This window comes from Camelus dromedarius, chromosome 8 (genome assembly GCF_036321535.1).
Source record: "Camelus dromedarius isolate mCamDro1 chromosome 8, mCamDro1.pat, whole genome shotgun sequence".
Taxonomy (NCBI): Eukaryota; Metazoa; Chordata; class Mammalia; order Artiodactyla; family Camelidae; genus Camelus; species Camelus dromedarius.
Window position 1 is genome coordinate 54,716,537 of NC_087443.1, and position 24,608 is coordinate 54,741,144.

The 24,608-nt window shown below is 38.6% G+C and overlaps 1 protein-coding gene across 6 annotated transcripts in view; it reads left to right on the plus strand.

Moving 5' to 3' along the window:
- ENTPD1 (ectonucleoside triphosphate diphosphohydrolase 1) overlaps positions 1-24,608 on the plus strand; it is an 85,812-nt gene that overhangs the window by 2,333 nt on the left and 58,871 nt on the right. Inside the window, exons 2-3 of one of the 6 annotated variants that reach the window (XM_064488295.1) lie at positions 19,028-19,152; positions 19,531-19,711. The exons of 3 other annotated variants lie outside the window; for them this stretch is intronic. The gene's annotated coding sequence lies outside the window, so the exon portion shown is untranslated. The remainder of the gene's footprint in view (positions 1-19,027; positions 19,153-19,530; positions 19,712-24,608) is intronic. 2 more of the 6 variants (XM_031461482.2, XM_064488296.1) reach the window with 2 other exon arrangements.

Below are 24,608 nucleotides of genomic sequence, written 5' to 3' on the forward strand. Positions count from 1 at the left end.
CCCTGTAGTCTGGAACCAAGCTGCCCATGTTTGAATCCAAGCTCCGCCATTTACTAACTGTGAGCCTCAGTTTTCTTATCTGTAAAATGAAGAGAATAATATTATCTACCTCACAGTGTTGTTGTAAGGATTAAATGTGGGATTCATGCAGGGTTCTCAGAACAGGCCTGATGCATATAGTAAGTGGTCAATAAATGTTAGCTGTCATGGTCACTTCTTCAAACCTCATCTTGGTTGTTAGTCCTCCCTTTAAGCCTTCTCCAACCCTTTGAGCCTTATATTAGGCCCTGTCTTGGATGTTTCTGCGACACCTCACCACGTACACTTAGGTGGCACTTGTCATACTTGTCCACACTCCTGCCTTCTGCATCGCCTCCCAACCTTCTCCTGACTATAATTGCTTTATCACCTTTGGATATGCAGTGTCTAGCACAGTGTTTAGCACATAATGGGCACTCAATAAATATTTAGTAAGCTAATTTTTTTTTAGTTAATGTTCATCCAAGGGTCAAGAGGCTAGTTTAAAAGGGGACCTTTAAGTTTGCAGTGGAGACCTGCTGGTGTTTTGTGCAATATACAAAGACATCCCTCTAGGTGAACACACTGAAAAAGAAAATGCATCTTTTCTAAGTGGGTCATCTTCAGAGCTGATGTGACCCCATGCTTGGACACCCAGTTTGGCCAGTCCAGCTCTGACTGAACTTCTGTCCCCACTACTGGACCAAACTGGAGATTTTAGATGCCTCAAAGCACAACCTCACAATCTCTGAACAGAACATCTGGTTCCAGAAATAGTGTCCCACCAGCCCCATTTTATAGCAGCCAACCTCATAGTCTGAGACAGTGTACTCTGGTAACAGAAGAAAAACAAGCACCACAGAGGTTGGCCATGGATAAAATCATAATGTACATTAAATTGGTTTCCAGCACTCTCCCTTCTGTCTTCCTGGCATACCCTCAAATCCATTTGACAAATATTATTGTGTGTCTTCCATTTGTAAGTCCCTACGCCAGATGTGTGTAATATAAACAGTTTGCTCACAGTCTAGTGAGGAAGGCGGATATATATACAACTGACTCTGAAGCCAGATTCTGAAGTGCTAATAATCATAGCTAACATTGATTATTTATTATGTACCAGGCACTGTAATTTTTATATGCATTATCTCATGTAACCTTCACCAAAAAAAACTCTGTGATATAGGTTCAGCTGTGGAGGGAAGTTACTTGGCCAAGATCACTCAGCTAGTAATAGGCAAGGAGGGGAATTTTAGATCTATATAGCTGCTGATCAGCTGTGTCACTGCAGAATGATGGGAAACCCAATTCATTTGTTCATTCGGTAAACATATGTCCCGGAATTTGCCTACAAGAAACAAATCTGAATCTTTGTTGCACACTGTTATTACTTCCAAAAAGGTCCTGTGTCAGATTTCCTAAACATCTCCCACCTTTTCTCTGTGGCTCCAAGAGTCCCTAAGCTGCTTTCATTCCCTGCCTCCAACCTGAGAATTACTGGAGCAGCTCATTTGGTTGCCCCAGAACCCTTTGCTGAGTGTTTGGAGTGCCAGGGAGCTGCAGCTAGCAAGGTTTCAGGACTCAGACTGGCAGCAGTGTGCCTGGGGCATTGTCTGCACTGCAGAAGTAAGGTAGGAATGATTCCAGGTGCAAAGGAGGAAAGTGAATGCAGCAAGGACCAATGGGATTTCTTTAGGTTTGGAAAATTGAGGGAATTAATGAGGGAAAAAGAAGTTGTTGGAGTAGAGAAAGGCAGGAGTTTGCCTAACATACTTCCATTCTGCAGTTTTTGTGCTAGAATATCAAAATGACTTTAGACACCCAGAAACAATGGTGGTACCCACCCTACCTAAAGAGGTGTTTCCTTCTGGTTCATAAGAATAATGGACAGTTCCTTTATGTCCATGAGGTTGTAAGTATTATGGCACATACTCATTAAAGAAAACATGAAATGAGATTAGAGGGAAAAAGAAAAACAATCACTTGTGGCAGTACTTTGGTGTATTTCCTTGCAGTTCCTTTTACTATGCCTGGGCTGTTTCTCTCTTTTAGCACTTACTTGACTAGGGTTTTGAAAAATTATGAGATGGCATTGTGATATTGTGATATATATGTATATACGTATACAATTTTAAAGCCTGACTTTTAGTGTAGCAGTGAAGCAAGAATTTTCCATCTTACAGCATAGTCAGCATAATTTTTATAGTCACATAATTTATTTAACAGTTTCCCTGTTATTACTCATTTAGGTTGTTTCCATTTACAGTAAACATCTTTGTGCATGAAGTTTTTACATACGTAGGGTTGCATGAGGACAGAGTCCCAGAAGTAGAATTACTGGATTAAAACTTGTAACTGTTTTTTAAAGTTCTTGATTACTATTGCCAAGTTGCTTTCCCAATGGTGGGCCCTTCATGCTCCCACAAGCAGTTACTATTTTGCTGTATCCTTGACGGCTTAGGTGATTTTTTTTTTTTTTTAATAATCTTGTCCACTTTTATGTTGTTTTAGTTTGCATTTGTTTAATTGCCAGTGAATTTGACATTTTTCACATAATGTGCTTCTTCTTTTGTATAGTCTCTTTACATCCATTGTCTGTTTATTACTTATTTGGCTTTTATGTTTTAAATTAATTTATGTGAGCTCTTGATAAAGTAAAGATATTCATATTTTTCTGCTATATTTGCAACAGTTTTTCTGAAATCTTCTCTTAGAGTTTTTTATACAGAGATTTACAGCTATGAATAGATCCAATACATTTTTATCTGTGGTGTTATATTTTCAAAAAAGTTTGATATTGCATTTATTATCTCTTTAAATCAGGCTAATAATTCTTTTAATGTTCCAAGTGATTGTCATTTTAAAAAATCATTAATGTTAATTAAATTTTCATTTTATTTTACAATGATTAGAGAATATGGCTTTATAATTTCTGAGGTGTCTTTGTACTTAAACATGTAGTGAATTTTTATAAGTTTGTGGACACTTGTGAATAAGGTGTATTCTGTTTTTTACTAACTACTATATATAAAATAGATAATCAATAAGTTTATGCTGTATAGCACAGGGAACTATATTCAATATCTTATAGTAACCTATAATGAAACAAAATATGAAAATGAAAAAGAAGGAGAAAATGGAGAGATAGACAGACATACAGTTCTTGGTTTCTGATGATTTATTTGTTTACTGTCCTTTGATTGTATCAACACATTTCCTTTCTAAGCTCTAAGAACAATCAGGTTAGAAACATTCTCAAATTTTTTTTAATAGAAAGACTTTTAGGTTTACATGTCTTTAGTTTTTTAAAAATCTGTATTAAATTTAATCTGTAATCTAGAAAATAGTATGATTGATTATGTCCTATCTCTCAGAGTCTTCAAAGATTATCCATCAAGATTAAATAATCCCACATAAAAAAACAAAAAAACCCCAAAAAACAACAAAAAAGATGTATTCTATTTTTTTAAGGTATAAAATTGATATTTATAAATCTATCCAATCATTTCAATTATATGGTAATTCCTCCTCAACCATAATTTTCTCCTATGTGAAATTATAGTATATCTGAATTTACTTTTGTATACCTTTATTGTTACCTATGAGAATTTTCATTCCAGGAAAAAGAATGAGTTGTGAATCATTTTTATTGTGTTTTATTAGAAAAGGGTAGGGGTGATGGAGAGTTGGGACTATAAAAGGAAGTAAAGTAGATGCAAAGAAGAAGTAATTCGATAAAGTCTTAAGGAAGAAGAAAGAAGAGATAAAGTTAACATCTTAGGCAGCTGAGCCTAGTATGGCTACATAACTTTAGAAAGTATCGAAGTATGGTGTAAGTGAAAATTACCAAGTCTGTCCCTCCCAAGGAATCATGGCAGGCCCCAGTGCCCATGGCAGAGCCAGGAGGTGGGTGTGGTTGGTAGGATTTATGGAGGCAGGGTTCAGAATCTCTGAACTATAAAATTGGAACAGGATTACTCAATTGGATAAAGACTCAGGCACATGCACAAAAAGACATCTGAATCAGTGTGTCATCAGCAAAATAATTTTTTAGGCATTGCACTGAAAAAGGGAGTGTGAGGACTACCCAAAAAGTTTCCAGTGGACAAGAGTTGGTAAGTAGAAAGTAATAGTGCAGTACTCATATTTTCTAATGTAAACTGTGTAAAATGTTCTTGATACCATCTTTTGCTTAATGTCTTCTTTTTCTTGCTTAATTTTGGTGAGTTTAGAAATAATCATAAGGGCTTTTTCACAAATTTATTTCGTTTTTCTTCTTTTTTGGTTGATATAGTAACTGTGGTAGGCTACAAAGATTACAGCTCCTAATCCTTAGAATTTATGATTGTTACTTTATGTGGAAAAAGAGTCTTTGCAGATGTGATTAAATTAAGGAGCTTAAACTGGGGAGATTATCCTGGATTATCCAGGTGGGCCATAAGCACAATCATTGATGTCCTTATAAGAGGGAGGAAGAGGGGGATTTGACACAAAAGGAGGCAATGTAACCACTGTAGCAAGGTGCTGTGCTTTGAATATGAAGGAGGGGTCCACAAGCCAAGGAATGCATAGAATGCCATCAAGAAGCTGGAAAAGGAAGAGTGGCCCTGCCTATACCTTGATTTCAGTCCACTGAAACTAATTTCAGACATTGGCCCTTGAGAACTGTAAGAGTAAGTGTGTTGTATTAAGCCAGTGGATTTGTGGTAATTTGTTATGGCAGCCATAGGAAACCAATACAGAATGTTTTTAATACATGGGAGAGGTAGTGGCTTAGTTCGTTAACCTGCAGGTTTATAGTGTGTATTGGTCCACATGCTGTTCTAATCACCTCACAGATGTTAACTCAATTCTCAAACAACTTTTTGAAGTGGTACTGTCTCTTACAAATGAGAAACTAAGGAATGAGTGAGTGGTTTAGTGACTTACTCAAAGTCTCTCGGTAAGTGTTGAGGTTGACATTCAAACCCATAGTTGTTGATCTTATTATTTTGAGATATAATTCACATACCATAAAGTCTACAGTTCATTGTTTTTCTTAGTATATTCACAGAATTGTGCAACCATCACCACAGTCAATTTTAGAACATTTTAACACCACGAAAAGAAACCCTATACCCATTAGCATAAATTTGACTTTAATACAGTTCTTTTCTCATTATGTCTTTCCCCATTCTTGAGTTCTTAATTTTGGTTCCTTTCATAATGATCTGGTAGGCATACCAATGTCATTTTTTAGAAGGGGCATCTGTGTGGTAAGAGCATGACAACTTGTCTGAATATAGATATCTTATCCCCTTCAAGTAATTGGAGATATTCCTCCATTATTTTGAGAAGTTTGATGCTGTAAGGAAGTTTGAGGACAACTGTTTTTCAGCCTGAACTTTTCAGGTCTCTATTCCTGACATAATTTTCACTGTAAGACAACTGAATATAGGCTTCCTTTCACAGATTTGCTTATAATATGTATGGTAAACCCTTTTGATTTCCAAATTCAGGACCTCTTTAGGAGTAAGAAAGATTTCTCTTGTCATAACTTTAATTTGTTCCTGCTTTGTTCATTTGCTTTTCTTCTTCAGTGACCTATTATTTGGATCTCTTATCTCTGAACTGACTCCATCCATTTAACTTCCTTCCTTCCTTCCTTTCTTTCTTCCTACCTTCCTTCCTTCCTTCCTTTATTTTTTGAGATCATTTTCCTAAGGTTATTCTCTACATCGCTGATTCAATTTTCCTTAATTATCTCCAATATAAACTTTCATTCAACTACAACATTTTTGGTTTCTGTGGTCTGTTTTCTTCTCCACTTTTATCAACATCCTCTTTTATCTAACCAAAAAATAAACAAAGTAAAACTTCCCTCTCATTCCTGCATCATATCTATTTTGGAGGCAAGATTTTCCTCCATCATTCTTTCTACTTTATTGCAAAATTAATCTAAGACATTATCCTTGAAAGAAAAGAGATTCCTTCTGTATGTGTGCACAAATGAATGTATGTGTTTTTCATCTTAGTTTAAAAAGAATTTAAGGAAGCATTAGGGGACATCCAACCCAGTCCAGCATTGGAGATGGGGAATGCATGGTCTACCCTTGGCTCCCTTAGATTCCATTTGAATCCTGGAAGAATGCAATCACCAAATGCTAGTTCCCCTTCTCTGTGGAGGAAGACATCTCAATCCTCTAGCCAAGAATGCTCACTCAGATCCAGGAAGGTAGAAGTCCTGTTGCCGTATAGTCATGTTTCAGAGGCTAGAGGGGCCAGGGCTGTCAGAATTCTATCAATGTTTTGTCCATAGGCATAAAAGCATTCAGGAAGGACCCTCTCTGGGCCCATTTTCTTACTTTTTACCCTTCCCAATGAAAGCACACTTCCAGTAAGTGAACTGGGGAGTGACCTCCTGTTCTACTGTTTAACACTTTGCCTGAGTAATTAATGCCTTTTATTGGAGATTAGTTCTAAAGTCTGTTTATACTTAGGGTAGAGGTTACATTATCAGTTCACAGAGGCAATGATAAACACACAAACAAACAAAACAAAGCAAGACAAAATAACAAACTCAGGGCTTTCCAAAGAGTTCTCTCTCCCCTCCCATCACACCCTGCTGCTCCCTTTTCATAGTGTGTTTTTGTTGGTCCCAGGTTAATGGGTGTTGGGAGAGCCAATTAAGGCGTCTGCTTACTTGCCCCTGGTCATGATGCCTTGTCTCAGAAGAGATGATGCTGGACATTAGTGTCGTTTCCTAATGCTAATACACTGACATTTCATTTGGGGAAAAAACCCATTTCTTTTAGGGTACAGCTACAGATTTTCACAAGAGTGTAGGAGAGTGCAGCAAAGTATTTTCACTTATGCTATCATCATACTTAGTGGTCATAGGACTTGGCTTTGTTAGATCACTCTGGCAGCAGTCTAGGGAATGAACCAAGAAGTTGGTGAGCAATGGGGATAGGCTAGTATTGGGCTTCTGCAATAGTCCAGTAGGTGAGAGACGATGGGGACCTGCACTAAGGCATCGAAGAAGGGGCTGGATTTAAACAATATTTATTAAATAGAGTCTGAGGTAGAGAGCTAGGTGGTTTGTTGGGAGGGTAGGAAAGGGAGATGTTAAGATTTATCCTCAAGTTTAGATTTGGATGATTGACTTGATAAATATTTAAAAATAAGACTAGGAATGGGGGAGGGAGAATGAATTTGGCAGGGGAGGAGGGAGATTACAAGTTCATTCTGGCACATACTAAATATGAGATGTTTATAGGACACCAAAGCAGAGATATTCTGTTGGTTTCTGGAAATTTTGGCTTAGAGCTTAGAGAGACCTAGCCAAAATCAAGAGATAATGGGAGTTGGAGTTGGCGCATGGAGTCAGTGGTTGACAGCATGAGCATTTAAAGTATGAGTCATCCTGGGAAATGAGAGAATGAAAACAGAAGAGGATGAAGGACAGAATCTTAGGAAACACCAACATTAATTTCTAAAGGGATGGGAAGAGAAAGGACTTAAGAAGAGAGATTCAGAAAGAAAGCTTAGAAAGATAGGAGAAAGCCAAGGAGAATCCGAACATGGTAGCCAAGGGAGAGAGTGTTTTGAGATCAAAGTTTCTAGAAAGAGTGCCCAAAGCTGCACAGTTTCTAGAAGTGCCAAAGGTGCAAGAGGGAGAATGAGAAGAGGTGGTGTATTTTTCTTCTAGCACACCACCTCCTACCTTCTACTCCTGCCGCACAGTGTAATGTTTCGGGGAATTGGTATGCACTTTACAATATTTCCCACCCATAGACTCTTTATCCCTCTGGCAAAACCTCGTAAAACTCTAATGGTACATTTTATAGTGGAAGAAATATGGTGATTTGGTTTGAAAATTTGGGGTTCATAAATATCCTTGGTGAAAACAGACTTAGTAGAATATTAAGAGATTAAACAGCAAACGTTAAGAAAGTAGGAACATTGAGCTTATAACTTAAGAAGTGAGGTGGTGGAGGGAAAGAGAAAGCTGACTTGAGGGATGAGTTGGATTAAGGGAAGAATGTTGCAGACTAGACTGGACTTGATTATGTTTAAAGGATAAGAGCCAATAGAAGGGAGATGGACTCATTCAGTCAACAAATATTTACTGAGTAGAGTATGTGTCAAGCACTGTTCTAGGCACAGAGGATACAGAGGGAAGCAAAACAAAATCCTTAATTGCATGGGGCTTATGCAAGGGGGTGGAAGGATGGGGGCAGATAGCAAAAAAAAAAAAAAAAAGGCAAGAAAGAGTAAAATGCATGGTATATTAGTGATGATAAATACTAAGGAGAGAAGTAAAGCAAGGAATGCGGATGAGAAGTGTTGGGAGATTACAATTTTAAGTAAGATGGTGAGATAGAAGGTGATTTTGAAGAAAAACCTTAAAGAGGTGAAGAAGTCAGTATTGTGACTATCTCTGGGAAGAATATTCCAGGTACAGGGGCAAACATACTGTGCTTAAGGAACAGCAGAGAAGCCAGTGTGACTGGGTTGGAGAAGGGTGACAAGGAGGTGAGAGCTGAGAGGTGGATTTGGACTAAATGGATTGTCTAGGGCCTTGCAGGCCATTGTCTAACTTTTGACTTATAGTGAAATGGAAAAGTACTGTGGGTTTTGAGCAGGGCAGTGACTGCTCACATTTTGATAGGATTACAGCAGCTGCTGTGTAGAGAGTACACCAAATGGGACAGGGGTAGAAGAGAGAGACCAGTTGGGAGACAACTGCAGTAACACCAGTGAGAGATGATTATGTCTAGTTCTAGGTGGTAGCAGTAGAAGTTGTGAGAAATGATTGGATTTTAAAAAATTTAAGTATAGTTGATTTACAGGATTAGTTTCAAGTGTACAATATAGTGATTCACCATTTTTATAGATTATACTTTATTTAAAGTTATCATCAAATATTGGCTATATTCCCTGTGCTGTACAATATATCCTTGTAGCTAATTTATTTTATACATAGTAGTTTGTACTTCTTAATCTGTCACCCCTATCTTGCCACTTCCTCTTCCTCTCCCCATTGGTAACCACTAGTTTGTTCTCTGTATCTGTGAGTCTCTTTTGTTATATTCATTCATTTGTTTTATTTTTTAGATTCCACATATAAATGATAGCATGCGGTATTTGTCTTTCTCTGACTTATTTCACTAAGCATAATACCCTCCAGGTCCATCCATGTTGTTACAAACAGCAAAATTTCATTCTTTTTTTATCGCTGAGTACTATTCCATTGTGTATATATATACCACATCTTCTTTGGCTATTATAAATAATGCTGAATAATGCTGCTATGAACTTTGGGGGTGTATGTATCTTTTTCAATTTAGTGTTCCTGTTTTCTTTGGATATATACCCAGGAGGAGAATTGCTGACCATATAGTAGTTCTATTTTTAGTTTTTTGAGGTAACTCCCTGCTGTTTTCCACAGGGGCTGCACCAATTTATATTCCCAACAACAGTATACAAGGGTTGCTTTTTTTCCACATGGTCACCAGCATTTGTTATGTGTTCTTTTTGATGATAGCCATTCTGACAGGTGTGAAGTGATGTCTCATTGTGGTTTTGATTTGTATTTCTTTGATGATTAATGATAGTGAGCATGATTTTGACATCATATTTTATACCTTTTTGTTTTGTGTATCCCTTAACTGCTTATTGCAGATACAGATGATTTTACTACTTTTGTCTTTTAACCTTCCTACTAGCTTTGTACGTGGTTGATTTCCTGCCTTTACTGTATGTTTGCATTTACTGATGAGCTTTTTCCTTTTTTAATTTTCATATTTTTAATTGTGGCCTTTTCTTTTCTCTTAAAGTCTCTTTAACGTTTCTTGTAAAACTGGTTTGGTGGTGCTGAACTCTTTTAGTTTTTTGTCTATAAAACTTTTGATCTCTCCATCAAATCTGAATGAAAGCCTTGCTGAGTACAATATTCTTGGTTGTAGGTTTTTCCCTTTCATAAATAAACACTTTAAATACATTGTGCCACTCCCTTCTGGCCTGCAGAGTTCCTGCTGAAAAGTCAGCTGATGGACTTACGGGAGTTCCCTTGTATGTAACTTGTTGCTTTTCCCTTGCTGCTTTTAATATTCTTTCTTCATCTGTGTGGGGCTGGTGCCTGCATGCTGGTGTCTGAGGCAGGGTCCTAGGCCCTCTGGTGGACAGGGCTGTGTCCAGGGATGGCTCTGGGCTCAAGGGATCTTGGAGCAACCTGCCTGCTGTGGGTGGGGCTGTGTTCCTGCCAGTCTGCTTGCTTGGCCCAAGGCGTCCCAGGTGCTTAGAGGCTGGTGGGCAGGGAGGGGCGGGGCTAGGTCCTAAGACTAATAAGCAAGAGGGAGGATTCCAACTGGTGCCTCACAGCACCAGTTTCCACTTTGTAAAACAAGCAACCCAAAATGCCTACCACCAGTGTTTAAGCCTGCAAGGTGATAAACTCTGGTTGCCTCCTGTCTTTCCAGGAGGCATTCCAAGATCAGCAGGTGGATCTGACCCAGGCTTCTTTCAAATTACTCTTCTGCCCAGGGTCCCAGAATGTGAGGGATTTTGTGTGCTCCTTTTAAGAGTGGAGTCTCTATTTCCCACACCTCTCTGGGTCTCCAGAAAGTAAGACCTGCAGGCCTTCAAAGCCAAACATTCTGGGGTCTCATCTTCCCAGTACAAGACTCCTCGCCTGAGGAGCCCCATGTGGGGCTCAGACCCCTTGCTTTTTGGGGAGAGCTGCTGCAATTGTAATTATTCTACTGTTTGTATGTCACCCACCCTGGGGTGTGGCTCTTGACTGTACTGTGACTCTGCCCCTCCTAACCATCTCTTTATATCTTCAGTTGTAGGAGATCTTTTCTGGTGGATTCTGGTCTTTCTCATCAATGGTTGCTCTGAAAATAGTTGTAATTTTGCTGTGCCCATGAAAAGATGTGAGCTTAGGATCTTCCTACTCCACCATCTTGGGAACTCTGTCAAGAAGTGATTGCATTTTGAAGGTAGAGCCAATAGTATTATTTTAAAAGACAATGGCAATTTGGCCAATTCTTAACCTGTGATACCTTCCCCAGTATACAAATACATTTATTAGGTTGAAGCTTCTGAAATTAACAGTTTTGTAAGGTCAAAAACTGTCAAGTATTGGCACTTTCTTATGATTTATCCTAATATGTGAAATGATCCTAGATGTCAACAATATGCTATAGAAAATATACCAATTATGCACCAGAGTATCCCTAAGATGACTCCTAAGCACCCAACCAGGACTGTATTTCTCACATACTAAAAGGCAGAGTTTTTAATTTTATTTTAAAAATGTCCATTGTTGTTGAAGAGATGGGGAAATTAATATTCCCAAGTTGTTGGCCAGAATGCAACAGGTATACTTTTCTAGAGGGAATTGTGACTATAATTTTTCACAGCCTTAAAAATATGCACACCCTGACCTACCACATCTACTATGAAAACTTACCCTAAGTAAAGCAGCCTGAATGTATTCAGAGATGTACCTTCAAGGATATTTATTATTGTTTGTAATAGTCAATGATTAGAAATAACCTAAAGTAATGGACTTTCCTATGTGAAACAATCAAATAATCAAATGATATTGTAAAAGAATTTCCAAGGATGAGAGAAAAAAAGCATTGTTAAGAAAATAAAAAGTTATAAAGCTGAACAGTCAAGACCTATTTTGTTAAAAAAATTTAATAAATGTAGACATTAAATATGCCCAGTAGGAAGACTGGCAAGATATATAAGTATCTTTTATATTTTAATATTCAAAGGGCTATTTATGGGTCATCAAAAGAGAGTGGATTTTACTTTTCTCTTTTATACTTTTCTGTGTTTTCCAAATTTTTAACAGTAAGCATATATTTTTGCAATCATAAAAAACAATGACATTTAAGAAAATCTGTCATGGAAAAATTTTAATGTTAAGTGGAAAGTAACTGATTAGTAAAAAAATTAAGCGGGTAAGAAATACATCTGAATTTCAAATTTCAGAAGCAGGTGAAAATAATAATGAAAATGGAATGAGGAAATTATATTGGGTTAATAAAAGGACATGTGTTTGCAAAACTGAAAACCATTAAACTCTTAGAGTATTGGTATAGTAAGACTGGAAATGATTCTCCTTTGCCTTATAAATGAAGTTTCCCAGCACACAACAGCTCCACTAGGGGACAAGAGGAAATCAAATAAGTCTCAAAGCAGAACAGACCTTGATAATCATCTAGTTCAGTGACTCCTGGAATTTTTTGTTTGGTGGACTGGCAGGATTTTTCTTTTTAAGGAGTCAGTATCAATTTTTATAAAAGTAATACACACATATAATTAAAAGTCAAATTTAATAAGTCATAGCAAAGAACTGCAGTCTCCCATTCCATCACTTTCTGCCCTTCCCTCACCCTTAAGTCCTATTCTCCAGAGTAGCCCTTTTAATCTTTTTAGGATTTCTTTTGACATTTGTGCTTACTCCACTAACTTAGATGTTATCTGTTGCTTCCCTACTATGGTAGCTGAGTATATTGCTTTCTTATATTCACCCAGGGTTGCCCTCTCCATACCGTCCCGGTATAGTGATATTACAATTTTTGGTTAAATCAGTATCCAATGTTTACCTTCGCATGTTGGGTAAGTATTGTCTGTGCTTTAGATTTCCTTTCCTGTGCAACTTTTCATTTTTACTAGTGTTAATAAGGTCTCATTTCTTCATCTATGTCTCTAATAGTAATTCTTTTTTTGCAAAGAATTCTTTGCAGTATATTCTTTGATATACTGTTCTACATATTCAGTGATCTTTTTTTTTCCATCCCACTTCTTTTCCTGTCTGTCCTTTTTTAACCCGCTCCAGGTTAGGCTGGCTGCTCTCCAGGCCTGTTATGTAGTTGTCTCCCTGGGTTTCCCTTGACTTTTCTCCTGTGTTGATTTCACTACATCTCTTCCTCTTTCTAGGTTCACTACCTCATTTGGGTGGAGAACATCCTTCAGTAACTTCCTGAGAGAAGGTGCAGTGGAGGAAAAATGTTGAGGCCTTTGTGTCTCAGAATTTTGAAGTTCAATGTTATTCTTATTCCCGATTATTTTTGTCACTTATTCCTCCTACCCCACCCTTTGTTTCCAGGAAGCACTTAGGATTTTTCTTTATCCCTTACGTACTGAAAATTTATTCTGATGTACTTTGGTGCATGTTTATCTTCATCCATTGTGTTGGGCATTCAACCACTCCCACCTGGCAACTCAGATCTTTCGGTTCTGGGAATTTTTCTCATATGCTTTCTTCGATAATGTCCTTCCCACATTTTTTTTTTTCTGTTCTCTCTTTCTGGAAGACCTATTAGTCAGATATTATCTCTCTTGTGTTAATAATTTTAATTTTATTTATGTTCTTGCCGTACTCTTTAACAGTTGGCTCTACATTCTAGGATATTTCCTCAGCTTTATCCTTCAACTATTTGTTAACATTTCTTATTTTAGTTATTATAGTTTAAATTTCCAAAAGTTTGTTCTTATTTTTTTATGGTTTCTTTAAACAAAATTGTACATTCTTTTAGCATCATAAATGCAGTATTGTCTCATCTCTCTGAGGATTGTAATTGAAGTTTTCTTCTCAGTTTTCTTTTGTTGTTGTTTGTTTTTGTTTCTGTCTTTCATGTTGAAGACTTATTTCACATATTATCTTCATACAATTCTATCAGGTTAAAATTATTATTATCCTCATTTTATAGTTAGTAGGTCTTAAAGAGTATATCATTGTTTTATTTTTCTTATCATGAATGTCTGAAAAAGTTATGGTCCAGCCACATCCAAAGTCCACCTTGTAGATCAAATTGGATTCTCTATTGAATCCTGAAAGTCCTGTACTTTGCCTCCTACACTCTACCTCCCCCACCCACTAGAGACTGTTGTCTTACTATGTTAGACACCTCTGTTAGAAAGATCTGATTGCTCTAAAGCTTAGTTGAAGTATTTCACTTTCCCTGCATTTTCCCTCTACCTTTAGCACTAGTTCTGTCCTCTGGGCCATAGAGATGGACCAAATCTAAATCCCCCTTTATAAGATAGTCCCTTAGATATTTGAAAGGATATTGTCATGACTCCTTCATGTCTGCTATTCCCCAGCCTGAAGAGGCCCAGGATCTCCTACTCTGTTTCACTCTTTTGTCAAGCTCCAGTTGGCTAACATTTTGGAATGCTTTGGATCAGCTTCGAGCTGTCACAGTCTCACTTCAAGTCTAGTATCTGTAACTTTATGCAGATTCCAGATGTGCTTTGAAACATTGAGCCTTGAATGGGATACTGTCATTTTATTAATGTGTCCTTGCAGTTGGTTTAGTTTTAACCGGGGAAGTGTCATGTGCTTCTTCTCCTAGTAGGTGATAGTTTTGACAGATTTCTCACAAATTTTAATTTCTGGACTGCTTACTTTTCCTTATTTCCTTTTTGAATAGGGTATGGGTGTGTTATCCTTTTTGTTGATTGCTGGGGGTTTTTTTGTGGAGGTTCAGGGAGGTGGAGGTGCAGGAAAAAGGGGTATAGGGAGGTGAGGGGGTGCAGGTGGGTGGGGGCAGGGAGATGGAGGCAGGCAGATGGGGCACAGAGTCTGCGTTTCAGTCCTGTCTCAACAGGTCACCCGATTATTGGTGGAAAGCCTCTCTGAGGATAATAGGTTAATGTGCCTCAGGGTTTGTTGCAAGGACCGAATGAAAAAGCCTATGAAAGCACCCATTACAGTGTCAGGAGCACAGCAGGCACCCAACAAAAGTTAGGTACGATTAAATGAGGTGTAGCTGAGATCTAAGAAATGAGAAGTCAGAAGCTGGATGAGGATGTAGCAAGGGGAACATACAGCAGAAAAAGGGAACAGCATATGCCAAGGCCCTGCGCTGGGAAGAGGCATGGTTTACTTAAGGAAGAGGGAGGTGGTCAGGGGGACAGAAATGTCTAGTGACGGTTTGGGGGTGGGGGATCTCTACTGGTTACTGTTTTAACTTCTTAAGATCTCTTTTTCAAGGCCAGTTGCACTTGACCTTACGTATTAAACCTCAAATGGTGATGCTAAGGTGATATTGAAAAATGGAAAGATCTTGTTAATGTAAAGTGCATGAATAAAAACTAACATAATAAGCATTTTAGAGAAGGAAAACACAACATAAATGGGGGCATTCCAGGCACCATGTTGAGCATTTTGTGCACATTACCTCATTTGACCTTTACAGTGATCTTGAGAGATAAGAACTACTGTTATTCCCATATTAGAGGTGAGGAAGTGAGGCCAGTGCCATATAACTAAGAGGGCCAAGGTGAGATGCAGACCTAGAAATGCCAGGCTCATTTATCACCTAAAGAAATGAAGCTCACAGTTTACATTTTGTGCTAATTATAGCTGATACTGTTGAATGGAATTATCTAATTTACTAAGATGTACTGCAGTTTTCTCTTTTCATTAACAGAATACACCAAACATAAAAAAAATTATTTGATAGGTCATTTAATAGGACATTCACATTCTGAGCATTAGTTTTTGTGATTCTTTAAGAACAAGGATTAAGTCTTATTCATATTTATTTAGTACCAAGCACATTTCAGGCAATCAGATATGATTCAGATCAGTGCAAGCATGAATATATGATTGAGTACGTAATGAATGAATGGATGAATGAAACTATAAAACAGCAATGACTAGTAAAGTTTTTAGGTTTGTTAGTGTTTTTAGACCTATTTGCCCCTATATTAAATCCTCAATAGACTGCTTTGCTTTATGAGCTCATATGTTTGCTCTTTGTAATTTTTTTCCTTCCTCACTGTCAGTGGTCTAAATGAATCATCCATAGACATGGGATGTACCTGCAGCTCTTGGCAGGTGGGAGAGAGTAAAAGGAAGTTGCCCTGGGTAGTTCAGATCATCGTGGCCAAGGGAGAGGAATAAACTCATGTTTGATCAGGCCATGGCCATATTTAAGGGCTTTGATCCAAGGTATGGGGTCCAGTTCCAGGGGCATCTGGGGAGTTCATTCTTTGTCTGTGGCCAAGTTGTCAGGCAGGGAGATCTGTCTGAGTACCAGGAGGACACCGGAAACTGAATTCAGATCCTGTATGAAAAGAGTGGACTGGAACCAGTAGAGGGAGTCAGCCCCCTACCAATTTGGTCAGCATATATGGCCAGACTCTAGTCCTGGGGTGGAAATGAAATGAGGACAAGACCTGGGTAGCCAGAGACAGTTACACATTTTAGAATGGATTTAGCTGAAGAGGTTTGCCCAGATTCTCCCAAAGAGGACGTTAGATTCTTTCTAGGACACTTGACCCCAGGCATGGGAGCAATCATGGTTTTTCACATGCTCTCCCACTAAGGTGAAGAAGTTCCTAATATATTCCAGGAAGTAGGTGGGGTTGATTCTTGAGATGAAAACCAATTATGTCTTCACCAGAGCAGGGCTAAGCTGGACAGGGGAAACAGAGAAAGACAAATTGGTGATGAAAGTTTTGTGAGTAAAAGTTCCTTTCTCTTTGTTGGCCCTTCGTCTCTCCAGTTTGTTAGTATCTCTCACAAAAGTAGCCATGAAGGCACTGATTTGCACTTCTCCATAAAGAACTTACGTTGTTCCAGGCCCTGTGTTAAGTGCTGGAGTTCCACTTCCTCAATTACCCCTGCAACAGTGCTTTTTGCTCCCATCAAGATACAGAGCATTTTCATAATCCTTCCCAAGTTCCCTCATGATTCAATACATGTTGACTGACTTTTCGGTTGATTTATTGAGTGAAGAACTGAAAGTCACTTTATGGGTGGTGCAGTTCCTTTGTCCATCACATTGAAAGTGAGATGTTTGACAAACTGTGTGGGTGGGTATGTTCATAATGGGGAAGGATCGGGGGACCATGTCATATGAGGAACATGTGTCAAAGGAGATAGTGATGTGAATGTGACTGCTGCTAATATGGTAGTTCCAAGAAAAAATTGGAAACTTGCTCCTGGTCTATCAGGAAGTTTAGCCAGAGGATTTTAAGAGACTATCCAGTATTGGAGGAAGGGGTTACTACAGGGCCATATGGGGGAAGTCCTGTGTCTTAGGACATACAGTCATGAGCAGGGAGGATATGAAGGAGGGAGAGAGAGAATTTTCCATGTTGCCTTAGTGACTTCATCCTGCATTAGTCATCTGAACACTTCCTGTTTGTTTGTTTTTTCTCCACAGTCTTTCCATTATTTTATCTGTTTATGAATTGATTCTCTGAAAGCTCTAACATGGCTTTTTAAATTTCCAGTCCGCTGTATCACAAATCCTATGGTTTTAGGATTCTTGGATGATAGTGGGAATGGTGAGGTGGAGACATAGAGAACAGCCAGGATAACAAGACACGGGGAAGCCTTGGTTGAACTGTACACCCAGCCACATACAGGTTGGACACGTTCCCTTGTTTTTTAGCCTCAGCTTTTACATACCTGAAAATGGGATTCATGTATGTGTGCATGTGTATCCTCTGTGTCCTAGAGGGTTTCTCTGAGGATTAGAAAAGAGAGGTATAAATACCTTTGCAAACTGTTGTCGAGACCATCAAAATGTGAAGTTTTATGAGTATCACTGTTGTTATTGTGACACTGCCATTTGCTAAACCTCATTTAATTTGGGAGCTCCCTAATTCACAATGATTTGTGTAGTGGGGTCATTACCATGTGGGAGCCTTAAATGGAGACTTTATCCATGACTCCCAAAAGGTCAACTACCCCAGAGTCACATGAGAACAGAAAGCAAATCTTGTTTGTGAATTGGTTTCAAGTACTGTCAGCTTCACATGGAGGTCTCTGAGGGTCCCTGGCTGGCACAACAAGGAGACATCGCAAAGGAAAGAGGCTAAGCCTTGACTAGACCTCAGAGCAAATGTGCACTCTTCTCTTTGCTACTCTCTTTCTGAAAAGGGAAACAAATTCTATTTCTTTGGGTGAATGTAAGCTTATGTGTATCTGCTTGTTCTAATCCTTTTCCCCCAAGCCTTCCTTTGCTTGTTCCAGTTTAAAGATAGAAAAATCTGACACACTCAGTTTTTATATTATCTTCTATTTTAGGACTTTCACAGTATTCCTAGAAATTTTGCCTAAGCAGCATTATGCCTTCTCTATTTCGTAGGTGTGCATAAAAAACCAATATCCATTACATTGTTCCTGGCATTTTGCTGGTAGGAAAAGTATCTGAGTTTATTTTTAGGGCCAGTCACATGGCTGAAAGAATAACAAATATTTGTAGTTACCTTGGGAACTCAGTTTCTATATATTACTGATTATGGAAAGGAGAAACAGATTTGGAGGTGGGATAATTTGGTGACCAAGAAATAGAACAGCAAGAGGCCCTGGAAGAGGAATGGAAGGAAGTAGAAGATCTATGTGAAAAAATACAGGTTCCTAGTCAAGTTTTTTCTTTTTGTCTGTTTCTGATTACTATATCCTGCCTTCCTGAGGGAGGAATGTAGTGGGATGCTTTATATACCAAGTGATTTTCTTGTTCTGGTGTTTTTTTTTTTTTTTTTGGTTTATTGTAGGAAAGACTAGGGTAGCAATCTGACCACTTGCCAAATTGTCCATAAGACAGGGTAGCAAAGGAAAGAGACACTGAAGCCAAGAAATCCTGCTTTTTTATATTCCTGGATCTTTCTTGGAACAGCCCATTGTGTGTAACATCTAAAGATGTAGCACTAGCTGCTCACAAATACAAATTCCTTAGAATACACAGACTTCATGGGAGCACTGAAAATGGATTACGTGGCTTGCTGCCAGCATTTCCAGCACTGACTCTCACCAGCAGCTCTTTGCTCTGGCCAACCTCAGAGACATGGGGACTCCTGTGAGCTCTGATGTCTCATAAGGAGAGTAGGGGCTAACTGCAGGGTGTGAAGGGCTGGAAAAAGATTCTGGCTTTACTCTCCAGCCACCCCAAGACCCTGATAGAACAGGAAGTGGAAATTCTGGAGGCCATTTTTTGTATGTCCTTCTGAGTTGCACACTACATCTGACTTGCTATTCCCCCAGGAAACATTTGATGTACATGTGGAACACATGGGAGCCTTTTGGAAAGTACCCCTAGGCCTCAGCGCTCCTTCTCCTGGAGCTGGAAGACAATGAAGAAGGAGGGGAGAGAGTTACTTGGAGACGAAGTAAGGAGGCTGGGGTAGGGGGAGGATTCAAGCTTCAGGGACTGCAAGGCTCCAAGGCTCTCACCACTTCATTCCATCAGGCCAGATTGGGATGGAGTGTGTGCAGGGAGTTTAAGTCTAGAGAGTGTGTATGTGTGAGGCACAGGTGATGAGGACTGGGTTCTGTATCCCGAGGTGATAGGGGTTGACAGCTTATACAGAAAAGTCAGGAAACACGGGTAACAGGCTCTGTTGCTGCATAGCAGCTGGAATGGGAGCCCCTTTGATGAGGGCATAGCACCAGCTCGTGTGACTGGACAGCCACTGTCAAAGTCTCCCCCTCTGATCACTCTTACATTGCCAAAACTCAGCTCTTCTCTGATTCTGTTCTGTCTGCAGCTCCTGCTTCAATGGCTGGACAACCCCCCTCCGTTGTCCCAAATTGATTTCAAGAGGGTCTCTTGTTCCAGGCCACCTCCATTGATCTCCCCTGCAAAAGGAGGTAGAGCAGTGTTTTCAAGCATTCAGATGAACTGACTTCCAAACCTAATTCTTCCTCTTACTAGCTGTACAACCTCAGGTTGGTAACTTAACTTCTCTGAGTGTCAGTTTCCCCACCTGTGCAGTGGCATTAATATTAGTACTTAGTTTACAGCTTTGTTATGAATATTAAATGAGATCATGCAAGCCCAGCCCAGGCTTTGGCTCAAGCAGCAGTTACTGAAACAATCTATTGTGGCCAAGATCATAAGGTCACAGGACATGAAAGTCAGTCACAAAAACCCAACCTGGCAACTTAAGAGGCAGAAACCATCTGTTGCAACTTTTTTCAGAGGATGGCTATGTAAACTGACTATGCATGGCTGAGGGGAGTGGTTAGGTGGGTAAGTGGGGGTGGGAGGGATAGAAGAGAAAAAAGTTAATTGAGTTTTAGTTTCTCCTAATAAGTAAGAGCATAGGATTCCCAGAGTCAGACAGGCTTGTATTCAGATTCTAGCTCTACACTTGTTATCTGTGTGACCAGGTGCGCACTACTCAACTCTCTGACTCCCAGATTCCTCAAGGGTAAAGTGGGTTAATGATATCTACAGTGTTGGAGGATTTCATGAAAAATGCATGTCAAGTGCTTAGCACAGTGCCTGATACCCAGCAAGCACATAACAATTGATGATGAAGATGATTGTGAAGATAACTGGAGTTTTTCTGGTCTAGAGTCCTGCTCTTTTCATCTGATGAGGAGGGAAGGAGACAGGTATAGGTTAAAACTGGGTGCTGGTGAAGTAGATGTGTTATCTGAGGGCCTCATTTCTGAGCCCCTCTTCTACCTCCTGACCCCTTACATCCTCCCATTGTGGTGCCCAGTGCCTGGGTGCTGCCAAAAGCCCTTTGCTCCCAAACCATCCCAAAGGGTAGTTTGGCCCTCCCCTTCCTATAATGCTTCCAAACACCTGTTCTTTCTGTTCAACTTTGCCACAGTCCATCTTAACAATTCATTCTCAGGTGTAAAGGACCACACAACTCCCTTCCAGTTTTAAGGCCACCAGACGTATTTCTTCTTTAGTTGAATGAGAAGCAGTGGAAGATAGAGGGTGCTTTGAGCCCAAGGACTTCCAGTACCCTGAAAGACAAACCTGGAGAAAGGGGGAGGACCAGCAGGAAAGGAAGAAGGTGCAGATTCTCTAGCTCCCCCCTCTCCCTACTGTATCCCCCATTTTTTGCCTGAGAAAGTGAGCCCTGATTCTAAAACCTGAGGTTAATGTTGCTCCCCAAGGAAGAGGCCAACTCAGGACTGGTACCCACCATAGCAGGCCCAGCCTGAGATTCTGGCTCTCCATGCCCACTGTCAGCAGCAACAGTTGGCTCCTCAAACAGCAAATCCAGTGAGGAAAATATCAGCAAATGCCGAAGGACAGGAATCTTCTCATCCACCCTGAAGTTTTCTATCATGAGAAAAAGAGGAACCCTGGAAATTTTTAAAAATTTCAATACCATTGACAGATGTAAAGAGAATCTGGTTACTTGAGTATTACATATTTGATTTTTATATGTTGATTACAAATGAAGTTATGGCCTTGTGAACTATCATCATCATTATCATAATTATTGAATTTACAGTTCATATGGCAGTTTTTTGTACATTATTCAGTTAAATTTAATCCCCTTAACAGCCTTGTCCAGTATTACCATAAATCTTCATTTTACAGTTGAAGAAACAAAGACTTAGAATGTGACTTACTCAGAATCCCGGATCTAGTAACCTCTAGCTTTAGTTTTGCTTTTGTTTTTTGATTTAGGTAATGAACTACCAACATTAGAATGAAGCACAGAGAGCACTGGGCTATGGACTTTGCTTCTTCCACTGTGAAGCATAATAAGCTGTATTAATTTCCAGGGAAAGAGCTGCGAGAGAAAAAAGGAAACTAAATCTCTAATTCATTGATACAACTTTTAGAGAAATTTGATGTCTAGTATTCCAAGCTTTTGACCATCTTTTTTTTTTTGCATATCAAAGTTTAAGTGATTGCAGTAAGATTCTTCCTCTACTTTCTATAAACATGAAGTTCTACATGTCACAAGGGGTTTAAAAAGATGGGCCTCCTAATTCACCAAGGGCTAGGAAGTCCATTTCTTATTTAAAGACATGGGACAGAAATGTTTTAGAGAGGGAGGGAATGTTAAAGATATTGTTTGTATGAAAATACCGAAGTGTGAGGTTGGCAGCTCCTTGAAGGGCTTTGGGTAAGAATACAAAAGAGGGACAGTGAAAAGGGCATTGTTGTATAAGATAAACCACCCTGGTCAAGTGGAGACTTTGGATGAAATGTTTCTATTACACATTACAAAGCGAGGACAGAAGCAAAATAGACTATCAGTGGAATGTTTCAACCAAAGGAGGACTTGATACACTGCAAATGCAAATTATTAGTAATTCAAAGATATTCTACCACCTTGTCTTGGGGCACTTGCTTAACCTATCTCATCTGTATATTTCTTTTCTGTGAAACAGGGACTAAAACCATACTTAACATACAGGATCTTCAAGATTATTAAATGAAAAAAAATTATGTGAAGTGCCTACTACAGTGCTTGGCACAAGGGTCACAACAGATATTGGCAGCACTTTTCTCCATTATCCCCCACCCCAACCCTGTATGAAATTCTGAAACACTGTAACTTTACCTAGATATTTATTGGAAATATAATTTTCCAAAAGTAGAATATGTGAAAAAATCCTTGATTTTCCTTACAAGTTAGAAGATTTTAGTGCTCTTCTTCCTTGGTTTAATTTTGATTCAAAAGAAAGGTATGGTTAAGAATGTAAGAAAAATGACTAGTTCATTTAGGCATTAATAATCCTGAAGCAGAGAAATGTAGCCAATGACACATGGCCTTAATTTTTAAGAAAGCGGATTAAAAAAAAAAATCAGAACAATGATAGGTGAGATCTCATGGCCAGATTTGTAAAGAATATGGCTCAAAAAGGTTAAGAGTCTGAAAATGAGATAACCAGTGGGGAGGGCATAGTTCAGTGGTAGAGGGCGTGCTCAGCATACACAAGGTCCTAGGTTCAATCCCCAGTACCTCCATTAAAAAATAAAATTAAAAAACCTAATTCCCACCCCCGAAAAAAAAGTTCAAAAAATAGAATATGCTGGATTTGATCCCAGAGATGACCCTTTAAGAAAAATGAGATAACCAACTAAATGAGAAGTCTGTTTATGTAATCATAAGTAATCTTAATGGATAAGAGAAGTGAAAGGCATTTAAAACGCTCATTTGACCAGAGGGAGTTTGATAAGGAGCTGAGAAATTATGGGTGAGCTTTCCCTTTTATTTATTTTTCTATTTTCTAAAAATTTCTATAATGATCATAACTTTTATAAAATAAAAAAAAATTTCCCCAGGTATTTGTACAATAGAGAAAAAAAGGGCAAGTAATTGAGAAAAAAGTTTAGAAGCTAGGAGGATTCTTCTAAAATTAGTGTCACTTGGGCTCAGTATCACTTAGAGATGAGGCATGCAGGAAAAAATGCTAAAGATAACAAAAATGTTATTTTGGGTATGGTTCAGCGCAAGAACATGAACAGGAAGAGAGATGCACAAAGATAATGGATTTTACAAAGGAATTGGAACCTCTGAACTGCTATTTTGCTTCAGTCTAGAAAAATGCAGCACAATCAATTCAAACATATCACTAAGAAGTCACTGAAACGGATGGGAAGTTACTAAGAGGGCCCCTGACTTTTCTAAATGAGTTTAAAGGACCTTACACAGATGATGTTCTTTAAATTCTGAGTTAGTCATCTAAATCATAAAATATGGGAGAGAATGGACTCAGGAAACTCCACATGAGGTTGATTCTTGGCAAAATAAGTATGGAAGATTTATTAGTACCTGAAAAAAAAAAAAGCCACAGTCACTCGAGCATGGCATGGATTTACTAAATCAAGTAGTATCAAATCACCCTAATTTAGAAGATGTGTAGCAGGGTGCTAGAGTTAATAAATTATGGCAGTCTCTCAAATTTATAGAAATAGTATATTTTATTTCAGCAAGAGGTTCACAACATTAATTAGTTATAGAAAATTTCGAACAAAAAGTATAGCATAATAGTATAATAATACAATAGACTGCTACATACCCATGACCCATCTTCAACAATTATCAATATGTGTTCTGAGATTTTTGTTTCCTCTGTTACTTTCCCTTTCACTAGTCTTTCTTTTGTTGTTGGTATTGGACTTCTTTACATTATATTGTTTTACTTATAAGTACTTTAGTATGAGAAAGATGTATAACAAGCATTTCATGATATACTTAAAGGTGAGGTAGAGAAATATGGACTGGATAAGAATGAACTAAGAGCATTAGTTTTAGTATGGATCATGGCTAAATACGTCAACAAATGATATGAAAACCACCTTGAGGAAAGGGTTACAGGGCACAGTTCTGTCCTTGTCTCAGTCTTATATGGCACATTTTATCAATGACTTGGATGAAAACATAGAAAGCATGCTTAGCAAATTTGCCAATAATACATAGTTTTTAGAGCACAATAATGCGTTACACAAAAGAATCAAGTATTGTCAAGCTGGAAAGATGGGCTGGAACCATTAAGTTGACATTTAAATGATACACACAGAATAAGAATCCAGACTTGGAGGTAGTTCACATGAAAAAGATCTGTAGGTTTTACTGGACCACAATTCTCAGTATGAATATCTAAAATAACTAGTTATATTAGGTGATGTCAAGTAAAGTTAAATTTCTAAATCAAAGATGTAATAATTCCATTATATCTGAATATTATCCTCAGTTCAGAGCAGGTTTGAGAGGGACATTAACAAACTGGAGGACATCTAGTGGAGAGTAATTAGGAAGGCAATACATGGCAACCATAATACATAAAGAATGGTTAATAGAACTGGGGCTATTTAGCCTCAAGAATAGGAAACTTGACGATGGGATTTATATAC